We start from the raw sequence: 23,766 nt of genomic DNA on the forward strand, positions 1-23,766 counted from the left end.
GGCGTTAGGAATTGAGCATCCTCCAGTTCCCCTTCGAATTTCCCATGGAATCCTGGCATTCTGGATGTCGGCAGTTTAGAATCGCCCATACACTCTCCCAAATAGCCAAAAATTCACAAGGAATAACAGAATTCATGATATCAGGAATATATCATCCGCCAGCTCTCCGCACAATTTCCCACGCAATAACAGCATTCCGTGTGGTGGGAATCTTGACTCCTCCACTTACCCTCCCAAATCTGCATGGAATCATGGCATTCTGGGTGTTGGGAATTTTCAATCCCCCATAAACCCACCCCAAATCCCACCACATTCCCAAAGAAGAGCAACTTTCCAGATGTCAGGAATTTGGAATATCCCAGTATCCGAACCCAAATTCCCATGGAACAACAGCATTCCAAGTGACAGAAATCGTGAATCTTCCGGCAACGTGAAAAAATTGCCATGGAATAATGGGATTTCAGGTGTGAGGAATTGAGAATGCCCCGTACAGCCTCCCAGATTCCCACCACATTCCAATGGAATAACAACATGCCAGATTTCAGGAACTGAGAATCATCCTCTTCCCCTCCCAAATTCCCATGGAAACACGGCATTCTCTTATTCCCTAATTTGGAACCCCCCATAAGCGTTCCCAAAATCCCACCAAATTCCCATGGAATAACCATTTTAGTGTGTTGGGAATTTCCAATGCTCCACTTCCTCTCCCAAATTCCAGTCAAACCCTAATGAAGTAATGACACTTTGCGTGTTGAGAATTTACAATCCGCCACTTCCCCTTCCAAATTCCCAACAAAACCATGGAATACGAGCAGTTCCATCATTGGCAATTTCAACTCCTCCAGTTCCTCTCCCAAATTTCCTCCAACCTCTAACGGAATAATGACATTCCGTGTGTGGGAAATTTAGAATCCTCCACTTCCCCTTCCAAATTCCCATCGAATAGCTGCATTCTGGGTTTATGGATTTTCAAAACATCCATACGTCCACTTAAACTCGCACGAAAACCTCGCAAAAACAGCATTCATGGTGTTGGGAATATGATATCCTCACGTTGCTCTATCCACTTTCCAGCAAAACCATGGAATGACAGCATTCTGGGCATTGGGAGTTCGGAATCCTCCACTTCTCTTCCCAAATTCCAATGGAATAACAGCCTTCCAGGCATGGGGATATTGGAATCCTCTAGTTCCCTTCCAAAAAGACCATGGAATAACGACATTCTGGGCATTGAGAAGTGAAAGTTTGCCAATTGCCTTCCCAAATCCCTAGGGAAGAAGACAATTCCGGCTGTCAGGTATTTGAAATCCTTCAGCTCCGCACCATAACCCCCATGGAATAACAGAATTCCAGGCGTTAGGAATTGAGCATCCTCCAGTTCCCCTTCGAATTTCCCATGGAATCCTGGCATTCTGGATGTCGGCAGTTTAGAATCGCCCATACACTCTCCCAAATAGCCAAAAATTCACAAGGAATAACAGAATTCATGATATCAGGAATATATCATCCGCCAGCTCTCCGCACAATTTCCCACGCAATAACAGCATTCCGTGTGGTGGGAATCTTGACTCCTCCACTTACCCTCCCAAATCTGCATGGAATCATGGCATTCTGGGTGTTGGGAATTTTCAATCCCCCATAAACCCACCCCAAATCCCACCACATTCCCAAAGAAGAGCAACTTTCCAGATGTCAGGAATTTGGAATATCCCAGTATCCGAACCCAAATTCCCATGGAACAACAGCATTCCAAGTGACAGAAATCGTGAATCTTCCGGCAACGTGAAAAAATTGCCATGGAATAATGGGATTTCAGGTGTGAGGAATTGAGAATGCCCCGTACAGCCTCCCAGATTCCCACCACATTCCAATGGAATAACAACATGCCAGATTTCAGGAACTGAGAATCATCCTCTTCCCCTCCCAAATTCCCATGGAAACACGGCATTCTCTTATTCCCTAATTTGGAACCCCCCATAAGCGTTCCCAAAATCCCACCAAATTCCCATGGAATAACCATTTTAGTGTGTTGGGAATTTCCAATGCTCCACTTCCTCTCCCAAATTCCAGTCAAACCCTAATGAAGTAATGACACTTTGCGTGTTGAGAATTTACAATCCGCCACTTCCCCTTCCAAATTCCCAACAAAACCATGCAATACGGGCAGTTCCATCATTGGCAATTTCAACTCCTCCAGTTCCTCTCCCAAATTTCCTCCAACCTCTAACGGAATAATGACATTCCGTGTGTGGGAAATTTAGAATCCTCCACTTCCCCTTCCAAATTCCCATAGAATAGCTGCATTCTGGGTTTATGGATTTTCAAAACATCCATAGGTCCACTTTAACTCGCACGAAAACCTCGCAAAAACAGCATTCATGGTGTTGGGAATATGATATCCTCACGTTGCTCTATCCACTTTCCAGCAAAACCATGGAATGACAGCATTCTGGGCATTGGGAGTTCGGAATCCTCCACTTCTCTTCCCAAATTCCAATGGAATAACAGCCTTCCAGGCATGGGGATATTGGAATCCTCTAGTTCCCTTCCAAAAAGCCCATGGAATAACGACATTCTGGGCATTGAGAAGTGAAAGTTTGCCAATTGCCTTCCCAAATCCCTAGGGAAGAAGACAATTCCGGCTGTCAGGTATTTGAAATCCTTCAGCTCCGCACCATAACCCCCATGGAATAACAGAATTCCAGGCGTTAGGAATTGAGCATCCTCCAGTTCCCCTTCGAATTTCCCATGGAATCCTGGCATTCTGGATGTCGGCACTTTAGAATCGCCCATACACTCTCCCAAATAGCCAAAAAATTCACAAGGAATAACAGAATTCATGATATCAGGAATATATCATCCGCCAGCTCTCCGCACAATTTCCCACGCAATAACAGCATTCCGAGTGGTGGGAATCTTGACTCCTCCACTTACCCTCCCAAATCTGCATGGAATAATGGCATTCTGGGTGTTGGGAATTTTCAATCCCCCATAAACCCACCCCAAATCCCACCACATTCCCAAAGAAGAGCAACTTTCCAGATGTCAGGAATTTGGAATATCCCAGTTCCCCACCCAAATTCCTATGGAACAACAGCATTCCAAGTGACAAAAATTGAGAATCTTCCGGCAACATGAAAAAATTGTCATGGAATAATGGGATTTCAGGTGTGAGGAATTGAGAATGCCCCGTACAGCCTCCCAGATTCCCACCACATTCCAATGGAATAACAACATGCCAGATTTCAGGAACTGAGAATCATCCTCTTCCCCTCCCAAATTCCCATGGAAACACGGCATTCTCTTATTCCCTAATTTGGAACCCCCCATAAGCGTTCCCAAAATCCCACCAAATTCCCATGGAATAACCATTTTAGTGTGTTGGGAATTTCCAATGCTCCACTTCCTCTCCCAAATTCCAATCAAACCCTAATGAAGTAACGACACTTTGCGTGTTGAGAATTTACAATCCGCCACTTCCCCTTCCAAATTCCCAACAAAACCATGGAATACGAGCAGTTCCATCATTGGCAATTTCAACTCCTCCAGTTCCTCTCCCAAATTTCCTCCAACCTCTAACGGAATAATGACATTCCGTGTGTGGGAAATTTAGAATCCTCCACTTCCCCTTCCAAATTCCCATCGAATAGCTGCATTCTGGGTTTATGGATTTTCAAAACATCCATACGTCCACTTAAACTCGCACGAAAACCTCGCAAAAACAGCATTCATGGTGTTGGGAATATGATATCCTCACGTTGCTCTATCCACTTTCCAGCAAAACCATGGAATGACAGCATTCTGGGCATTGGGAGTTCGGAATCCTCCACTTCTCTTCCCAAATTCCAATGGAATAACAGCCTTCCAGGCATGGGGATATTGGAATCCTCTAGTTCCCTTCCAAAAAGCCCATGGAATAACGACATTCTGGGCATTGAGAAGTGAAAGTTTGCCAATTGCCTTCCCAAATCCCTAGGGAAGAAGACAATTCCGGCTGTCAGGTATTTGAAATCCTTCAGCTCCGCACCATAACCCCCATGGAATAACAGAATTCCAGGCGTTAGGAATTGAGCATCCTCCAGTTCCCCTTCGAATTTCCCATGGAATCCTGGCATTCTGGATGTCGGCACTTTAGAATCGCCCATACACTCTCCCAAATAGCCAAAACTTCACAAGGAATAACAGAATTCATGATATCAGGAATATATCATCCGCCAGCTCTCCGCACAATTTCCCACGCAATAACAGCATTCCGAGTGGTGGGAATCTTGACTCCTCCACTTACCCTCCCAAATCTGCATGGAATCATGGCATTCTGGGTGTTGGGAATTTTCAATCCCCCATAAACCCACCCCAAATCCCACCACATTCCCAAAGAAGAGCAACTTTCCAGATGTCAGGAATTTGCAATATCCCAGTTCCCCACCCAAATTCCTATGGAACAACAGCATTCCAAGTGACAGAAATCGAGAATCTTCTGGCAACGTGAAAAAATTGTCATGGAATAATGGGATTTCAGGTGTGAGGAATTGAGAATGCCCCGTACAGCCTCCCAGATTCCCACCACATTCCAATGGAATAACAACATTCCAGATTTCAGGAACTGAGAATCATCCTCTTCCCCTCCCAAATTCCCATGGAAACACGGCATTCTCTTATTCCCTAATTTGGAACCCCCCATAAGCGTTCCCAAAATCCCACCAAATTCCCATGGAATAACCATTTTAGTGTGTTGGGAATTTCCAATGCTCCACTTCCTCTCCCAAATTCCAGTCAAACCCTAATGAAGTAACGACACTTTGCGTGTTGAGAATTTACAATCCGCCTCTTCCCCTTCCAAATTCCCAACAAAACCATGGAATACGAGCAGTTCCATCATTGGCAATTTCAACTCCTCCAGTTCCTCTCCCAAATTTCCTCCAACCTCTAACGGAATAATGACATTCCGTGTGTGGGAAATTTAGAATCCTCCACTTCCCCTTCCAAATTCCCATAGAATAGCTGCATTCTGGGTTTATGGATTTTCAAAACATCCATACGTCCACTTAAACTCGCACGAAAACCTCGCAAAAACAGCATTCATGGTGTTGGGAATATGATATCCTCACGTTGCTCTATCCACTTTCCAGCAAAACCATGGAATGACAGCATTCTGGGCATTGGGAGTTCGGAATCCTCCACTTCTCTTCCCAAATTCCAATGGAATAACAGCCTTCCAGGCATGGGGATATTGGAATCCTCTAGTTCCCTTCCAAAAAGACCATGGAATAACGACATTCTGGGCATTGAGAAGTGAAAGTTTGCCAATTGCCTTCCCAAATCCCTAGGGAAGAAGACAATTCCGGCTGTCAGGTATTTGAAATCCTTCAGCTCCGCACCATAACCCCCATGGAATAACAGAATTCCAGGCGTTAGGAATTGAGCATCCTCCAGTTCCCCTTCGAATTTCCCATGGAATCCTGGCATTCTGGATGTCGGCACTTTAGAATCGCCCATACACTCTCCCAAATAGCCAAAAATTCACAAGGAATAACAGAATTCATGATATCAGGAATATATCATCCGCCAGATCTCCGCACAATTTCCCACGCAATAACAGCATTCCGTGTGGTGGGAATCTTGACTCCTCCACTTACCCTCCCAAATCTGCATGGAATAATGGCATTCTGGGTGTTGGGAATTTTCAATCCCCCATAAACCCACCCCAAATCCCACCACATTCCCAAAGAAGAGCAACTTTCCAGATGTCAGGAATTTGGAATATCCCAGTTCCCCACCCAAATTCCCATGGAACAACAGCATTCCAAGTGACAGAAATCGTGAATCTTCCGGCAACATGAAAAAATTGCCATGGAATAATGGGATTCCAGGTGTGAGGAATTGAGAATGCCCCATACAGCCTCCCAGATTCCCACCACATTCCAATGGAATAACAACATTCCAGATTTCAGGAACTGAGAATCATCCTCTTCCCCTCCCAAATTCCCATGGAAACACGGCATTCTCTTATTCCCTAATTTGGAACCCCCCATAAGCGTTCCCAAAATCCCACCAAATTCCCATGGAATAACCATTTTAGTGTGTTGGGAATTTCCAATGCTCCACTTCCTCTCCCAAATTCCAGTCAAACCCTAATGAAGTAACGACACTTTGCGTGTTGAGAATTTACAATCCGCCACTTCCCCTTCCAAATTCCCAACAAAACCATGGAATACGGGCAGTTCCATCATTGGCAATTTCAACTCCTCCAGTTCCTCTCCCAAATTTCCTCCAACCTCTAACGGAATAATGACATTCTGTGTGTGGGAAATTTAGAATCCTCCACTTCCCCTTCCAAATTCCCATCGAATAGCTGCATTCTGGGTTTATGGATTTTCAAAACATCCATACGTCCACTTAAACTCGCACGAAAACCTCGCAAAAACAGCATTCATGGTGTTGGGAATATGATATCCTCACGTTGCTCTATCCACTTTCCAGCAAAACCATGGAATGACAGCATTCTGGGCATTGGGAGTTCGGAATCCTCCACTTCTCTTCCCAAATTCCAATGGAATAACAGCCTTCCAGGCATGGGGATATTGGAATCCTCTAGTTCCCTTCCAAAAAGACCATGGAATAACGACATTCTGGGCATTGAGAAGTGAAAGTTTGCCAATTGCCTTCCCAAATCCCTAGGGAAGAAGACAATTCCGGCTGTCAGGTATTTGAAATCCTTCAGCTCCGCACCATAACCCCCATGGAATAAGAGAATTCCAGGCGTTAGGAATTGAGCATCCTCCAGTTCCCCTTCGAATTTCCCATGGAATCCTGGCATTCTGGATGTCGGCACTTTAGAATCGCCCATACACTCTCCCAAATAGCCAAAAATTCACAAGGAATAACAGAATTCATGATATCAGGAATATATCATCCGCCAGCTCTCCGCACAATTTCCCACGCAATAACTGCATTCCGTGTGGTGGGAATCTTGACTCCTCCACTTACCCTCCCAAATCTGCATGGAATCATGGCATTCTGGGTGTTGGGAATTTTCAATCCCCCATAAACCCACCCCAAATCCCACCACATTCCCAAAGAAGAGCAACTTTCCAGATGTCAGGAATTTGCAATATCCCAGTTCCCCACCCAAATTCCTATGGAACAACAGCATTCCAAGTGACAGAAATCGAGAATCTTCTGGCAACGTGAAAAAATTGTCATGGAATAATGGGATTTCAGGTGTGAGGAATTGAGAATGCCCCGTACAGCCTCCCAGATTCCCACCACATTCCAATGGAATAACAACATTCCAGATTTCAGGAACTGAGAATCATCCTCTTCCCCTCCCAAATTCCCATGGAAACACGGCATTCTCTTATTCCCTAATTTGGAACCCCCCATAAGCGTTCCCAAAATCCCACCAAATTCCCATGGAATAACCATTTTAGTGTGTTGGGAATTTCCAATGCTCCACTTCCTCTCCCAAATTCCAGTCAAACCCTAATGAAGTAACGACACTTTGCGTGTTGAGAATTTACAATCCGCCTCTTCCCCTTCCAAATTCCCAACAAAACCATGGAATACGAGCAGTTCCATCATTGGCAATTTCAACTCCTCCAGTTCCTCTCCCAAATTTCCTCCAACCTCTAACGGAATAATGACATTCCGTGTGTGGGAAATTTAGAATCCTCCACTTCCCCTTCCAAATTCCCATAGAATAGCTGCATTCTGGGTTTATGGATTTTCAAAACATCCATACGTCCACTTAAACTCGCACGAAAACCTCGCAAAAACAGCATTCATGGTGTTGGGAATATGATATCCTCACGTTGCTCTATCCACTTTCCAGCAAAACCATGGAATGACAGCATTCTGGGCATTGGGAGTTCGGAATCCTCCACTTCTCTTCCCAAATTCCAATGGAATAACAGCCTTCCAGGCATGGGGATATTGGAATCCTCTAGTTCCCTTCCAAAAAGACCATGGAATAACGACATTCTGGGCATTGAGAAGTGAAAGTTTGCCAATTGCCTTCCCAAATCCCTAGGGAAGAAGACAATTCCGGCTGTCAGGTATTTGAAATCCTTCAGCTCCGCACCATAACCCCCATGGAATAACAGAATTCCAGGCGTTAGGAATTGAGCATCCTCCAGTTCCCCTTCGAATTTCCCATGGAATCCTGGCATTCTGGATGTCGGCACTTTAGAATCGCCCATACACTCTCCCAAATAGCCAAAAATTCACAAGGAATAACAGAATTCATGATATCAGGAATATATCATCCGCCAGATCTCCGCACAATTTCCCACGCAATAACAGCATTCCGTGTGGTGGGAATCTTGACTCCTCCACTTACCCTCCCAAATCTGCATGGAATCATGGCATTCTGGGTGTTGGGAATTTTCAATCCCCCATAAACCCACCCCAAATCCCACCACATTCCCAAAGAAGAGCAACTTTCCAGATGTCAGGAATTTGGAATATCCCAGTTCCCCACCCAAATTCCCATGGAACAACAGCATTCCAAGTGACAGAAATCGTGAATCTTCCGGCAACGTGAAAAAATTGCCATGGAATAATGGGATTCCAGGTGTGAGGAATTGAGAATGCCCCGTACAGCCTCCCAGATTCCCACCACATTCCAATGGAATAACAACATTCCAGATTTCAGGAACTGAGAATCATCCTCTTCCCCTCCCAAATTCCCATGGAAACACGGCATTCTCTTATTCCCTAATTTGGAACCCCCCATAAGCGTTCCCAAAATCCCACCAAATTCCCATGGAATAACCATTTTAGTGTGTTGGGAATTTCCAATGCTCCACTTCCTCTCCCAAATTCCAGTCAAACCCTAATGAAGTAACGACACTTTGCGTGTTGAGAATTTACAATCCGCCACTTCCCCTTCCAAATTCCCAACAAAACCATGGAATACGGGCAGTTCCATCATTGGCAATTTCAACTCCTCCAGTTCCTCTCCCAAATTTCCTCCAACCTCTAACGGAATAATGACATTCTGTGTGTGGGAAATTTAGAATCCTCCACTTCCCCTTCCAAATTCCCATCGAATAGCTGCATTCTGGGTTTATGGATTTTCAAAACATCCATACGTCCACTTAAACTCGCACGAAAACCTCGCAAAAACAGCATTCATGGTGTTGGGAATATGATATCCTCACGTTGCTCTATCCACTTTCCAGCAAAACCATGGAATGACAGCATTCTGGGCATTGGGAGTTCGGAATCCTCCACTTCTCTTCCCAAATTCCAATGGAATAACAGCCTTCCAGGCATGGGGATATTGGAATCCTCTAGTTCCCTTCCAAAAAGACCATGGAATAACGACATTCTGGGCATTGAGAAGTGAAAGTTTGCCAATTGCCTTCCCAAATCCCTAGGGAAGAAGACAATTCCGGCTGTCAGGTATTTGAAATCCTTCAGCTCCGCACCATAACCCCCATGGAATAACTGAATTCCAGGCGTTAGGAATTGAGCATCCTCCAGTTCCCCTTCGAATTTCCCATGGAATCCTGGCATTCTGGATGTCGGCACTTTAGAATCGCCCATACACTCTCCCAAATAGCCAAAAATTCACAAGGAATAACAGAATTCATGATATCAGGAATATATCATCCGCCAGCTCTCCGCACAATTTCCCACGCAATAACTGCATTCCGTGTGGTGGGAATCTTGACTCCTCCACTTACCCTCCCAAATCTGCATGGAATCATGGCATTCTGGGTGTTGGGAATTTTCAATCCCCCATAAACCCACCCCAAATCCCACCACATTCCCAAAGAAGAGCAACTTTCCAGATGTCAGGAATTTGGAATATCCCAGTATCCGAACCCAAATTCCCATGGAACAACAGCATTCCAAGTGACAGAAATCGAGAATCTTCCGGCAACGTGAAAAAATTGTCATGGAATAATGGGATTTCAGGTGTGAGGAATTGAGAATGCCCCGTACAGCCTCCCAGATTCCCACCACATTCCAATGGAATAACAACATTCCAGATTTCAGGAACTGAGAATCATCCTCTTCCCCTCCCAAATTCCCATGGAAACACGGCATTCTCTTATTCCCTAATTTGGAACCCCCCATAAGCGTTCCCAAAATCCCACCAAATTCCCATGGAATAACCATTTTAGTGTGTTGGGAATTTCCAATGCTCCACTTCCTCTCCCAAATTCCAGTCAAACCCTAATGAAGTAACGACACTTTGCGTGTTGAGAATTTACAATCCGCCACTTCCCCTTCCAAATTCCCAACAAAACCATGCAATACGGGCAGTTCCATCATTGGCAATTTCAACTCCTCCAGTTCCTCTCCCAAATTTCCTCCAACCTCTAACGGAATAATGACATTCCTTGTGTGGGAAATTTAGAATCCTCCACTTCCCCTTCCAAATTCCCATAGAATAGCTGCATTCTGGGTTTATGGATTTTCAAAACATCCATACGTCCACTTAAACTCGCACGAAAACCTCGCAAAAACAGCATTCATGGTGTTGGGAATATGATATCCTCACGTTGCTCTATCCACTTTCCAGCAAAACCATGGAATGACAGCATTCTGGGCATTGGGAGTTCGGAATCCTCCACTTCTCTTCCCAAATTCCAATGGAATAACAGCCTTCCAGGCATGGGGATATTGGAATCCTCTAGTTCCCTTCCAAAAAGACCATGGAATAACGACATTCTGGGCATTGAGAAGTGAAAGTTTGCCAATTGCCTTCCCAAATCCCTAGGGAAGAAGACAATTCCGGCTGTCAGGTATTTGAAATCCTTCAGCTCCGCACCATAACCCCCATGGAATAACAGAATTCCAGGCGTTAGGAATTGAGCATCCTCCAGTTCCCCTTCGAATTTCCCATGGAATCCTGGCATTCTGGATGTCGGCACTTTAGAATCGCCCATACACTCTCCCAAATAGCCAAAAAATTCACAAGGAATAACAGAATTCATGATATCAGGAATATATCATCCGCCAGCTCTCCGCACAATTTCCCACGGAATAACAGCATTCCGTGTGGTGGGAATCTTGACTCCTCCACTTACCCTCCCAAATCTGCATGGAATCATGGCATTCTGGGTGTTGGGAATTTTCAATCCCCCATAAACCCACCCCAAATCCCACCACATTCCCAAAGAAGAGCAACTTTCCAGATGTCAGGAATTTGGAATATCCCAGTATCCGAACCCAAATTCCCATGGAACAACAGCATTCCAAGTGACAGAAATCGTGAATCTTCCGGCAACGTGAAAAAATTGCCATGGAATAATGGGATTTCAGGTGTGAGGAATTGAGAATGCCCCGTACAGCCTCCCAGATTCCCACCACATTCCAATGGAATAACAACATGCCAGATTTCAGGAACTGAGAATCATCCTCTTCCCCTCCCAAATTCCCATGGAAACACGGCATTCTCTTATTCCCTAATTTGGAACCCCCCATAAGCGTTCCCAAAATCCCACCAAATTCCCATGGAATAACCATTTTAGTGTGTTGGGAATTTCCAATGCTCCACTTCCTCTCCCAAATTCCAGTCAAACCCTAATGAAGTAACGACACTTTGCGTGTTGAGAATTTACAATCCGCCACTTCCCCTTCCAAATTCCCAACAAAACCATGCAATACGAGCAGTTCCATCATTGGCAATTTCAACTCCTCCAGTTCCTCTCCCAAATTTCCTCCAACCTCTAACGGAATAATGACATTCCGTGTGTGGGAAATTTAGAATCCTCCACTTCCCCTTCCAAATTCCCATAGAATAGCTGCATTCTGGGTTTATGGATTTTCAAAACATCCATACGTCCACTTAAACTCGCACGAAAACCTCGCAAAAACAGCATTCATGGTGTTGGGAATATGATATCCTCACGTTGCTCTATCCACTTTCCAGCAAAACCATGGAATGACAGCATTCTGGGCATTGGGAGTTCGGAATCCTCCACTTCTCTTCCCAAATTCCAATGGAATAACAGCCTTCCAGGCATGGGGATATTGGAATCCTCTAGTTCCCTTCCAAAAAGACCATGGAATAACGACATTCTGGGCATTGAGAAGTGAAAGTTTGCCAATTGCCTTCCCAAATCCCTAGGGAAGAAGACAATTCCGGCTGTCAGGTATTTGAAATCCTTCAGCTCCGCACCATAACCCCCATGGAATAAGAGAATTCCAGGCGTTAGGAATTGAGCATCCTCCAGTTCCCCTTCGAATTTCCCATGGAATCCTGGCATTCTGGATGTCGGCACTTTAGAATCGCCCATACACTGTCCCAAATAGCCAAAAAATTCACAAGGAATAACAGAATTCATGATATCAGGAATATATCATCCGCCAGCTCTCCGCACAATTTCCCACGCAATAACAGCATTCCGTGTGGTGGGAATCTTGACTCCTCCACTTACCCTCCCAAATCTGCATGGAATAATGGCATTCTGGGTGTTGGGAATTTTCAATCCCCCATAAACCCACCCCAAATCCCACCACATTCCCAAAGAAGAGCAACTTTCCAGATGTCAGGAATTTGGAATATCCCAGTTCCCCACCCAAATTCCTATGGAACAACAGCATTCCAAGTGACAGAAATCGAGAATCTTCCGGCAACGTGAAAAAATTGTCATGGAATAATGGGATTTCAGGTGTGAGGAATTGAGAATGCCCCGTACAGCCTCCCAGATTCCCACCACATTCCAATGGAATAACAACATGCCAGATTTCAGGAACTGAGAATCATCCTCTTCCCCTCCCAAATTCCCATGGAAACACGGCATTCTCTTATTCCCTAATTTGGAACCCCCCATAAGCGTTCCCAAAATCCCACCAAATTCCCATGGAATAACCATTTTAGTGTGTTGGGAATTTCCAATGCTCCACTTCCTCTCCCAAATTCCAGTCAAACCCTAATGAAGTAACGACACTTTGCATGTTGAGAAGTTACAATCCGCCACTTCCCCTTCCAAATTCCCAACAAAACCATGGAATACGAGCAGTTCCATCATTGGCAATTTCAACTCCTCCAGTTCCTCTCCCAAATTTCCTCCAACCTCTAACGGAATAATGACATTCTGTGTGTGGGAAATTTAGAATCCTCCACTTCCCCTTCCAAATTCCCATAGAATAGCTGCATTCTGGGTTTATGGATTTTCAAAACATCCATACGTCCACTTAAACTCGCACGAAAACCTCGCAAAAACAGCATTCATGGTGTTGGGAATATGATATCCTCACGTTGCTCTATCCACTTTCCAGCAAAACCATGGAATGACAGCATTCTGGGCATTGGGAGTTCGGAATCCTCCACTTCTCTTCCCAAATTCCAATGGAATAACAGCCTTCCAGGCATGGGGATATTGGAATCCTCTAGTTCCCTTCCAAAAAGACCATGGAATAACGACATTCTGGGCATTGAGAAGTGAAAGTTTGCCAATTGCCTTCCCAAATCCCTAGGGAAGAAGACAATTCCGGCTGTCAGGTATTTGAAATCCTTCAGCTCCGCACCATAACCCCCATGGAATAAGAGAATTCCAGGCGTTAGGAATTGAGCATCCTCCAGTTCCCCTTCGAATTTCCCATGGAATCCTGGCATTCTGGATGTCGGCACTTTAGAATCACCCATACACTCTCCCAAATAGCCAAAAAATTCACAAGGAATAACAGAATTCATGATATCAGGAATATATCATCCGCCAGCTCTCCGCACAATTTCCCACGCAATAACAGCATTCCGTGTGGTGGGAATCTTGACTCCTCCACTTACCCTCCCAAATCTGCATGGAATCATGGCATTCTGGGTGTTGGGAATTTTCAATCCCCCATAAACCCACCCCAAATCCCACCACATTCCCAAAGAAGAGCAACTTTCCAGATGTCAGGAATTTGGAATATCCCAGTTCCCCACCCAAATTCCCATGGAACAACAGCATTCCAAGTGACAGAAATCGAGAATCTTCCGGCAACGTGAAAAAATTGTCATGGAATAATGGGATTTCAGGTGTGAGGAATTGAGAATGCCCCGTACAGCCTCCCAGATTCCCACCACATTCCAATGGAATAACAACATTCCAGATTTCAGGAACTGAGAATCATCCTCTTCCCCTCCCAAATTCCCATGGAAACACGGCATTCTCTTATTCCCTAATTTGGAACCCCCCATAAGCGTTCCCAAAATCCCACCAAATTCCCATGGAATAACCATTTTAGTGTGTTGGGAATTTCCAATGCTCCACTTCCTCTCCCAAATTCCAGTCAAACCCTAATGAAGTAACGACACTTTGCGTGTTGAGAATTTACAATCCGCCACTTCCCCTTCCAAATTCCCAACAAAACCATGCAATACGGGCAGTTCCATCATTGGCAATTTCAACTCCTCCAGTTCCTCTCCCAAATTTCCTCCAACCTCTAACGGAATAATGACATTCCGTGTGTGGGAAATTTAGAATCCTCCACTTCCCCTTCCAAATTCCCATAGAATAGCTGCATTCTGGGTTTATGGATTTTCAAAACATCCATACGTCCACTTAAACTCGCACGAAAACCTCGCAAAAACAGCATTCATGGTGTTGGGAATATGATATCCTCACGTTGCTCTATCCACTTTCCAGCAAAACCATGGAATGACAGCATTCTGGGCATTGGGAGTTCGGAATCCTCCACTTCTCTTCCCAAATTCCAATGGAATAACAGCCTTCCAGGCATGGGGATATTGGAATCCTCTAGTTCCCTTCCAAAAAGACCATGGAATAACGACATTCTGGGCATTGAGAAGTGAAAGTTTGCCAATTGCCTTCCCAAATCCCTAGGGAAGAAGACAATTCCGGCTGTCAGGTATTTGAAATCCTTCAGCTCCGCACCATAACCCCCATGGAATAAGAGAATTCCAGGCGTTAGGAATTGAGCATCCTCCAGTTCCCCTTCGAATTTCCCATGGAATCCTGGCATTCTGGATGTCGGCACTTTAGAATCGCCCATACACTCTCCCAAATAGCCAAAAAATTCACAAGGAATAACAGAATTCATGATATCAGGAATATATCATCCGCCAGCTCTCCGCACAATTTCCCACGCAATAACAGCATTCCGTGTGGTGGGAATCTTGACTCCTCCACTTACCCTCCCAAATCTGCATGGAATCATGGCATTCTGGGTGTTGGGAATTTTCAATCCCCCATAAACCCACCCCAAATCCCACCACATTCCCAAAGAAGAGCAACTTTCCAGATGTCAGGAATTTGGAATATCCCAGTATCCGAACCCAAATTCCCATGGAACAACAGCATTCCAAGTGACAGAAATCGTGAATCTTCCGGCAACGTGAAAAAATTGCCATGGAATAATGGGATTTCAGGTGTGAGGAATTGAGAATGCCCCGTACAGCCTCCCAGATTCCCACCACATTCCAATGGAATAACAACATGCCAGATTTCAGGAACTGAGAATCATCCTCTTCCCCTCCCAAATTCCCATGGAAACACGGCATTCTCTTATTCCCTAATTTGGAACCCCCCATAAGCGTTCCCAAAATCCCACCAAATTCCCATGGAATAACCATTTTAGTGTGTTGGGAATTTCCAATGCTCCACTTCCTCTCCCAAATTCCAGTCAAACCCTAATGAAGTAACGACACTTTGCGTGTTGAGAATTTACAATCCGCCACTTCCCCTTCCAAATTCCCAACAAAACCATGGAATACGAGCAGTTCCATCATTGGCAATTTCAACTCCTCCAGTTCCTCTCCCAAATTTCCTCCAACCTCTAACGGAATAATGACATTCCGTCTGTGGGAAATTTAGAATCCTCCACTTCCCCTTCCAAATTCCCATAGAATAGCTGCATTCTGGGTTTATGGATTTTCAAAACATCCATATGTCCACTTAAACTCGCACGAAAACCTCCCAAAAACAGCATTCATGGTGTTGGGAATATGATATCCTCACGTTGCTCTATCCACTTTCCAGCAAAACCATGGAATGACAGCATTCTGGGCATTGGGAGTTCGGAATCCTCCACTTCTCTTCCCAAATTCCAATGGAATAACAGCCTTCCAGGCATGGGGATATTGGAATCCTCTAGTTCCCTTCCAAAAAGACCATGGAATAACGACATTCTGGGCATTGAGAAGTGAAAGTTTGCCAATTGCCTTCCCAAATCCCTAGGGAAGAAGACAATTCCGGCTGTCAGGTATTTGAAATCCTTCAGCTCCGCACCATAACCGCCATGGAATAAGAGAATTCCAGGCGTTAGGAATTGAGCATCCTCCAGTTCCCCTTCGAATTTCCCATGGAATCCTGGCATTCTGGATGTCGGCACTTTAGAATCGCCCATACACTCTCCCAAATAGCCAAAAAATTCACAAGGAATAACAGAATTCATGATATCAGGAATATATCATCCGCCAGCTCTCCGCACAATTTCCCACGCAATAACAGCATTCCGTGTGGTGGGAATCTTGACTCCTCCACTTACCCTCCCAAATCTGAATGGAATCATGGCATTCTGGGTGTTGGGAATTTTCAATCCCCCATAAACCCACCCCAAATCCCACCACATTCCCAAAGAAGAGCAACTTTCCAGATGTCAGGAATTTGGAATATCCCAGTTCCCCACCCAAATTCCCATGGAACAACAGCATTCCAAGTGACAGAAATCGAGAATCTTCCGGCAACGTGAAAAAATTGTCATGGAATAATGGGATTTCAGGTGTGAGGAATTGAGAATGCCCCGTACAGCCTCCCAGATTCCCACCACATTCCAATGGAATAACAACATGCCAGATTTCAGGAACTGAGAATCATCCTCTTCCCCTCCCAAATTCCCATGGAAACACGGCATTCTCTTATTCCCTAATTTGGAACCCCCCATAAGCCTTCCCAAAATCCCACCAAATTCCCATGGAATAACCATTTTAGTGTGTTGGGAATTTCCAATGCTCCACTTCCTCTCCCAAATTCCAGTCAAACCCTAATGAAGTAATGACACTTTGCGTGTTGAGAATTTACAATCCGCCACTTCCCCTTCCAAATTCCCAACAAAACCATGGAATACGAGCAGTTCCATCATTGGCAATTTCAACTCCTCCAGTTCCTCTCCCAAATTTCCTCCAACCTCTAACGGAATAATGACATTCCGTGTGTGGGAAATTTAGAATCATCCACTTCCCCTTCCAAATTCCCATAGAATAGCTGCATTCTGGGTTTATGGATTTTCAAAACATCCATACGTCCACTTAAACTCGCACGAAAACCTCGCAAAAACAGCATTCATGGTGTTGGGAATATGATATCCTCACGTTGCTCTATCCACTTTCCAGCAAAACCATGGAATGACAGCATTCTGGGCATTGGGAGTTCGGAATCCTCCACTTCTCTTCCCAAATTCCAATGGAATAACAGCCTTCCAGGCATGGGGATATTGGAATCCTCTAGTTCCCTTCCAAAAAGACCATGGAATAACGACATTCTGGGCATTGAGAAGTGAAAGTTTGCCAATTGCCTTCCCAAATCCCTAGGGAAGAAGACAATTCCGGCTGTCAGGTATTTGAAATCCTTCAGCTCCGCACCATAACCGCCATGGAATAAGAGAATTCCAGGCGTTAGGAATTGAGCATCCTCCAGTTCCCCTTCGAATTTCCCATGGAATCCTGGCATTCTGGATGTCGGCACTTTAGAATCGCCCATACACTCTCCCAAATAGCCAAAAATTCACAAGGAATAACAGAATTCATGATATCAGGAATATATCATCCGCCAGATCTCCGCACAATTTCCCACGCAATAACAGCATTCCGTGTGGTGGGAATCTTGACTCCTCCACTTACCCTCCCAAATCTGCATGGAATCATGGCATTCTGGGTGTTGGGAATTTTCAATCCCCCATAAACCCACCCCAAATCCCACCACATTCCCAAAGAAGAGCAACTTTCCAGATGTCAGGAATTTGGAATATCCCAGTATCCGAACCCAAATTCCCATGGAACAACAGCATTCCAAGTGACAGAAATCGTGAATCTTCCGGCAACGTGAAAAAATTGCCATGGAATAATGGGATTTCAGGTGTGAGGAATTGAGAATGCCCCGTACAGCCTCCCAGATTCCCACCACATTCCAATGGAATAACAACATGCCAGATTTCAGGAACTGAGAATCATCCTCTTCCCCTCCCAAATTCCCATGGAAACACGGCATTCTCTTATTCCCTAATTTGGAACCCCCCATAAGCGTTCCGAAAATCCCACCAAATTCCCATGGAATAACCATTTTAGTGTGTTGGGAATTTCCAATGCTCCACTTCCTCTCCCAAATTCCAGTCAAACCCTAATGAAGTAACGACACTTTGCGTGTTGAGAATTTACAATCCGCCTCTTCCCCTTCCAAATTCCCAACAAAACCATGGAATACGAGCAGTTCCATCATTGGCAATTTCAACTCCTCCAGTTCCTCTCCCAAATTTCCTCCAACCTCTAACGGAATAATGACATTCCGTGTGTGGGAAATTTAGAATCCTCCACTTCCCGTTCCAAATTCCCATCGAATAGCTGCATTCTGGGTTTATGGATTTTCAAAACATCCATACGTCCACTTAAACTCGCACGAAAACCTCGCAAAAACAGCATTCATGGTGTTGGGAATATGATATCCTCACGTTGCTCTATCCACTTTCCAGCAAAACCATGGAATGACAGCATTCTGGGCATTGGGAGTTCGGAATCCTCCACTTCTCTTCCCAAATTCCAATGGAATAACAGCCTTCCAGGCATGGGGATATTGGAATCCTCTAGTTCCCTTCCAAAAAGCCCATGGAATAACGACATTCTGGGCATTGAGAAGTGAAAGTTTGCCAATTGCCTTCCCAAATCCCTAGGGAAGAAGACAATTCCGGCTGTCAGGTATTTGAAATCCTTCAGCTCCGCACCATAACCCCCATGGAATAACAGAATTCCAGGCGTTAGGAATTGAGCATCCTCCAGTTCCCCTTCGAATTTCCCATGGAATCCTGGCATTCTGGATGTCGGCACTTTAGAATCGCCCATACACTCTCCCAAATAGCCAAAAAATTCACAAGGAATAACAGAATTCATGATATCAGGAATATATCATCCGCCAGCTCTCCGCACAATTTCCCACGCAATAACAGCATTCCGTGTGGTGGGAATCTTGACTCCTCCACTTACCCTCCCAAATCTGCATGGAATCATGGCATTATGGGTGTTGGGAATTTTCAATCCCCCATAAACCCACCCCAAATCCCACCACATTCCCAAAGAAGAGCAACTTTCCAGATGTCAGGAATTTGGAATATCCAGTATCCGAACCCAAATTCCCATGGAACAACAGCATTCCAAGTGACAGAAATCGAGAATCTTCCGGCAACGTGAAAAAATTGTCATGGAATAATGGGATTTCAGGTGTGAGGAATTGAGAATGCCCCGTACAGCCTCCCAGATTCCCACCACATTCCAATGGAATAACAACATTCCAGATTTCAGGAACTGAGAATCATCCTCTTCCCCTCCCAAATTCCCATGGAAACACGGCATTCTCTATTCCCTAATTTGGAACCCCCCATAAGCGTTCCCAAAATCCCACCAAATTCCCATGGAATAACCATTTTAGTGTGTTGGGAATTTCCAATGCTCCACTTCCTCTCCCAAATTCCAATCAAACCCTAATGAAGTAACGACACTTTGCGTGTTGAGAATTTACAATCCGCCACTTCCCCTTCCAAATTCCCAACAAAACCATGGAATACGAGCAGTTCCATCATTGCAATTTCAACTCCTCCAGTTCCTCTCCCAAATTTCCTCCAACCCTCTAACGGAATAATGACATTCCGTGTGTGGGAAATTTAGAATCCTCCACTTCCCCTTCCAAATTCCCATAGAATAGCTGCATTCTGGGTTTATGGATTTTCAAAACATCCATATGTCCACTTAAACTCGCACGAAAACCTCGCAAAAACAGCATTCATGGTGTTGGGAATATGATATCCTCACGTTGCTCTATCCACTTTCCAGCAAAAACCATGGAATGACAGCATTCTGGGCATTGGGAGTTCGGAATCCTCCACTTCTCTTCCCAAATTCCAATGGAATAACAGCCTTCCAGGCATGGGGATATTGGAAATCCTCTAGTTCCCTTCCAAAAAGACCATGGAATAACGACATTCTGGGCATTGAGAAGTGAAAGTTTGCCAATTGCCTTCCCAAATCCCTAGGGAAGAAGACAATTCCGGCTGTCAGGTATTTGAAATCCTTCAGCTCCGCACCATAACCGCCATGGAATAAGAGAATTCCAGGCGTTAGGAATTGAGCATCCTCCAGTTCCCCTTCGAATTTCCCATGGAATCCTGGCATTCTGGATGTCGGCAGTTAGAATCGCCCATACACTGTCCCAAATAGCCAAAAAATTCACAAGGAATAACAGAATTCATGATATCAGGAATATATCATCCGCCAGCTCTCCGCACAATTTCCCACGCAATAACAGCATTCCGTGTGGTGGGAATCTTGACTCCTCCACTTACCCTCCCAAATCTGCATGGAATCATGGCATTATGGGTGTTGGGAATTTTCAATCCCCATAAACCCACCCCAAATCCCACCACATTCCCAAAGAAGAGCAACTTTCCAGATGTCAGGAATTTGGAATATCCCAGTTCCCCACCCAAATTCCCATGGAACAACAGCATTCCAAGTGACAGAAATCGAGAATCTTCCGGCAACGTGAAAAAGTTGTCATGGAATAATGGGATTTCAGGTGTGAGGAATTGAGAATGCCCCGTACAGCCTCCCAGATTCCCACCACATTCCAATGGAATAACAACATGCCAGATTTCAGGAACTGAGAATCATCCTCTTCCCCTCCCAAATTCCCATGGAAACACGGCATTCTCTTATTCCCTAATTTGGAACCCCCCATAAGCGTTCCCAAAATCCCACAAATTCCCATGGAATAACCATTTTAGTGTGTTGGGAATTTCCAATGCTCCACTTCCTCTCCCAAATTCCAATCAAACCCTAATGAAGTAACGACACTTTGCGTGTTGAGAATTTACAATCCGCCACTTCCCCTTCCAAATTCCCAACAAAACCATGGAATACGAGCAGTTCCATCATTGGCAATTTCAACTCCTCCAGTTCCTCTCCCAAATTTCCTCCAACCTCTAACGGAATAATGACATTCCGTGTGTGGGAAATTTAGAATCCTCCACTTCCCCTTCCAAATTCCCATAGAATAGCTGCATTCTGGGTTTATGGATTTTCAAAACATCCATACGTCCACTTAAACTCGCACGAAAACCTCGCAAAAACAGCATTCATGGTGTTGGGAATATGATATCCTCACGTTGCTCTATCCACTTTCCAGCAAAACCATGGAATGACAGCATTCTGGGCATTGGGAGTTCGGAATCCTCCACTTCTCTTCCCAAATTCCAATGGAATAACAGCCTTCCAGGCATGGGGATATTGGAATCCTCTAGTTCCCTTCCAAAAAGCCATGGAATAACGACATTCTGGGCATTGAGAAGTGAAAGTTTGCCAATTGCCTTCCAAATCCCTAGGAAGAAGACAATTCCGGCTGTCAGGTATTTGAAATCCTTCAGCTCCGCACCATAACCCCCATGGAATAAGAGAATTCCAGGCGTTAGGAATTGAGCATCCTCCAGTTCCCCTTCGAATTTCCCATGGAATCCTGGCATTCTGGATGTCGGCACTTTAGAATCGCCCATACACTCTCCCAAATAGCCAAAAAATTCACAAGGAATAACAGAATTCATGATATCAGGAATATATCATCCGCCAGCTCTCCGCACAATTTCCCACGCAATAACAGCATTCCGTGTGGTGGGAATCTTGACTCCTCCACTTACCCTCCCAAATCTGCATGGAATCATGGCATTCTGGGTGTTGGGAATTTTCAATCCCCCATAAACCCACCCCAAATCCCACCACATTCCCAAAGAAGAGCAACTTTCCAGATGTCAGGAATTTGGAATATCCCAGTTCCCCACCCAAATTCCCATGGAACAACAGCATTCCAAGTGACAGAAATCGAGAATCTTCCGGCAACGTGAAAAAATTGTCATGGAATAATGGGATTTCAGGTGTGAGGAATTGAGAATGCCCCGTACAGCCTCCCAGATTCCCACCACATTCCAATGGAATAACAACATGCCAGATTTCAGGAACTGAGAATCATCCTCTTCCCCTCCCAAATTCCCATGGAAACACGGCATTCTCTATTCCCTAATTTGGAACCCCCCATAAGCGTTCCCAAAATCCCACCAAATTCCCATGGAATAACCATTTTAGTGTGTTGGGAATTTCCAATGCTCCACTTCCTCTCCCAAATTCCAATCAAACCCTAATGAAGTAACGACACTTTGCGTGTTGAGAATTTACAATCCGCCACTTCCCCTTCCAAATTCCCAACAAAACCATGCAATACGAGCAGTTCCATCATTGGCAATTTCAACTCCTCCAGTTCCTCTCCCAAATTTCCTCCAACCTCTAACGGAATAAATGACATTCCGTGTGTGGGAAATTTAGAATCCTCCACTTCCCCTTCCAAATTCCCATAGAATAGCTGCATTCTGGGTTTATGGATTTTCAAAACATCCATACGTCCACTTAAACTCGCACGAAAACCTCGCAAAAACAGCATTCATGGTGTTGGGAATATGATATCCTCACGTTGCTCTATCCACTTTCCAGCAAAACCATGGAATGACAGCATTCTGGGCATTGGGAGTTCGGAATCCTCCACTTCTCTTCCCAAATTCCAATGGAATAACAGCCTTCCAGGCATGGGGATATTGGAATCCTCTAGTTCCCTTCAAAAAGCCATGGAATAACGACATTCTGGGCATTGAGAAGTGAAAGTTTGCCAATTGCCTTCCCAAATCCCTAGGGAAGAAGACAATTCCGGCTGTCAGGTATTTGAAATCCTTCAGCTCCGCACCATAACCCCCATGGAATAAGAGAATTCCAGGCGTTAGGAATTGAGCATCCTCCAGTTCCCCTTCGAATTTCCCATGGAATCCTGGCATTCTGGATGTCGGCAGTTTAGAATCGCCCATACACTCTCCCAAATAGCCAAAAATTCACAAGGAATAACAGAATTCATGATATCAGGAATATATCATCCGCCAGATCTCCGCACAATTTCCCCACGAAATAACAGCATTCCGTGTGGTGGGAATCTTGACTCCTCCACTTACCCTCCAAATCTGCATGGAATCATGGCATTCTGGGTGTTGGGAATTTTCAATCCCCCATAAACCCACCCCAAATCCCACCACATTCCCAAAGAAGAGCAACTTTCCAGATGTCAGGAATTTGGAATATCCCAGTTCCCCACCCAAATTCCTATGGAACAACAGCATTCCAAGTGACAGAAATCGTGAATCTTCCGGCAACGTGAAAAAATTGTCATGGAATAATGGGATTTCAGGTGTGAGGAATTGAGAATGCCCCGTACAGCCTCCCAGATTCCCACCACATTCAATGGAATAACAACATGCCCAGATTTCAGGAACTGAGAATCATCCTCTTCCCCTCCCAAATTCCCATGGAAACACGGCATTCTCTTATTCCCTATTTGGAACCCCCCATAAGCGTTCCCAAAATCCCACCAAATTCCCATGGAATAACCATTTTAGTGTGTTGGGAATTTCCAATGCTCCACTTCCTCTCCCAAATTCCAGTCAAACCCTAATGAAGTAACGACACTTTGCGTGTTGAGAATTTACAATCCGCCACTTCCCCTTCCAAATTCCCAA

This window comes from Sturnus vulgaris, chromosome 5, assembly GCF_052056855.1.
Source record: "Sturnus vulgaris isolate bStuVul1 chromosome 5, bStuVul1.hap1, whole genome shotgun sequence".
Taxonomy (NCBI): domain Eukaryota; kingdom Metazoa; phylum Chordata; class Aves; order Passeriformes; family Sturnidae; genus Sturnus; species Sturnus vulgaris.